Raw genomic sequence first — 2,809 nt, 5'->3', positions numbered from 1 at the left:
GCTGTATTGTGATAAATCTAATTTCTATGGAATAAAATTGTTATAGTCATGGACTTCATACTTGTAGTTTATATTGGAGTAAAAGATTGTGACAGTTTGTTTTCTTAAGAATTTTATGTCATTATGGATATCATCATCATTTAACATGTGTTCTGAGTGGGTTAACAAGACCCAAAGAGCCAGGGGACTGCATTGAGCTTCAATGTCTGTTTTGGTATGATTTCTGCTGCTGGATGTTCTTCCTAACACCAACCATTTCACAGAGTATACTGGGTGCTTTACTTCATAACGCTAACATGCAATATTGAGGGAAGGGGCTTTGTGCCAAGTATTGAGGGGCTATAAAGTATGACATAGGGATAGGAACAGGTGTCTTGGTATAGAAGAGATACGTGGCTACCCCAGCAGGAAAGGATGTGGAGGATGAAGTGCCAGAGTGTACCCTTAGGGTACGAGATAGTGGATAAAGAGAGAGTCAAGTATAGGTAGATGGGTAGGTTCACGGGAGTGTGAAAGAATGACTGAGGGTAGAGGTGAGGATGGAGGAGAATGGTGAAGATGGGTAGAGGTGTGGTAATAGTGGATCTCAGTTTAGAGGAAGGTAAAGGAAAATAGGAGTGGGTGAAGGAAGAGGAGGTTATACGTGGTAATACATAAAATAGGGGGAGGGGCAATAAGATAAGACCATACTCACATAGATGAGAAATAGAGAGATGATGTGAAGTTGTGGGGAAAGAGAAGATGTGCAGTGACAGAGATTAGAGGGTGAATATAGTTTATAATTTTTTTTTTATGAAACACCAGATAATAGTACTAACCATCAACCTGTACTAATAAATAAGAATAAAATCCAGTACAAAGAGTGCAACACGACATGCTACAAAACATAGACCAACTCTGCTCACTAAACTGAACAATACTTTGACAGTATGTATATATATATATATATATATATATATATAAGCAATAATAAGTCTCTGAGCGAGGTATAAACAGTAGCTGCACGACATTGTGAAGTATATTTGCCACCTAATTGTGGCTCACCCTCAAGGGTGGATGCTACTGTAGCTTGTAGCCCCAGGAAGACACCTCCTCCAGCTGGCTATTGACACACTATCTGTGCCCTATCAATATTTGCAAAGGGAAGCCATCCTTCCCATCTCCAACCTGACGTGATACACATGGACCCAAGTTTCTGGGTATTGACCCGTCATCAGTGTGTGACAATCACCGGTTGTTGATGTGAAGTGGTTCCCAATGCAAATATATAGGCCACAGAAAGTGTGTCAATAGCCACAGTAGCATCCATCCTTAAGGGTTAGCCACATTTGAGTGGAAAATATACTTCACTATATATATATATATATATATATATATATATATATATATATATATATATATAGGGTCATCCCAAAAATAATGTGGTTTTTTTTAATTGCATGACCTAAAAGTCGGAGGGAAATGGGATAAACTACCTGCATCAAAAGCTATAAAAGCAAGTAATTTTACCATGTATTTATTCTTAGTGCAAGTTTTGAAGAGTGCAGTTCGATTTTAACAGTTATTTTTTCAAAGCTATAATGGAAGTGACAAAGGAGCATATTTTGCTTTATGAGTTTAATAAAGGTAACAAGCTAACAGAATATGGGGATTGGATAATAAGCGTAAGCCAATGTCAACAATGGTTCCAGAAATTCTGAGCTGGAAACTACAGCCTAGAAGACGAGCCTGGAATATTTTAGAGCTCAACAAGGACGTCCTGCAAACCCTGGTGGAACAAAATCCCATCATAACTGTTGAGGAACTAGTAGTGAGGCTTGGATTTGGTCATTCAACCATTCATCACTAGACAAAACATATTCTTCCATCAAGACTGCATGGCCACATACAGTGAGGATGACATTCCAAAAGCTGGAACAGTTTGAATGGGAAATGATGCCCCAGCCACCATATTTGCAGGTCATTACCCCATCTGATTGTCACTTATTCTGTAATCTTCAAAATCTTTTGGATGGAAAAAATATGAATTCTGTAGATGTGGTCAGAACAATACTGGAGGAGTATTTTTCATCACAGACAAATGAATTTTAGAAGAGGGGCCATGCAAGTCTACCAGACAGATGGAAGAGCATTGTAGAAAATGAAGGAGAGTATTTTTAGATTAAAAAAGAACTTTGTTTACCTTGATTTTGAAAAATAAGTATAAAAAAACTGCATTATTTATATATATGTGTGTGTGTGTGTGTGCTCCGAATAAATTTGACAGCTGGCATAAAAGAAAAAGAAAACACAATATCCCACTCAAAAATATACTATAACTTCAGCAAACAAAACCATTTACAAATTTATACTGTTTCTGCCACATATATCCCTGAATCATGTGCTTGGTATTAGTTGCTTTAACTATTGTGGGTTGTAAGCCTTAAGATCTATTGAAATGAATAAAAAAAAAAGTCATCTATAATAATAAATGCAAATGGGAATGTCAGTGTGTCACACTTCTTCAACTTTACTCCTCCGACCCCCTCTCTGACTATTCAATGACACTTCTACTATTCCTCATGCTTTAACCTCTCTCTCACTATTCAATGACACTTCTACTATTCCTCATGCTTTATCCCTCTCTCACTATTCATTGACTTCTACTATTCTTCATTTTTGGGGGGTTTTTTCTTAATCTTAACATTTTGAAAAAAATATTTCTCTAAACTGTATCAAGTAATTTAACCATAACATGTGCTTCATAATGTTTGGAACTGAAATACATACTGAACTCATTCTCTCATACAATATTACTTCTCATAACTCT

This window comes from Octopus bimaculoides, chromosome Z (assembly GCF_046866305.1).
Source record: "Octopus bimaculoides isolate indiv1 chromosome Z, ASM4686630v1, whole genome shotgun sequence".
Classification (NCBI taxonomy): Eukaryota; Metazoa; Mollusca; class Cephalopoda; order Octopoda; family Octopodidae; genus Octopus; species Octopus bimaculoides.
The sequence above is the reverse complement of the archived record's forward strand: the minus strand, read 5'-3'. Positions refer to the sequence as shown.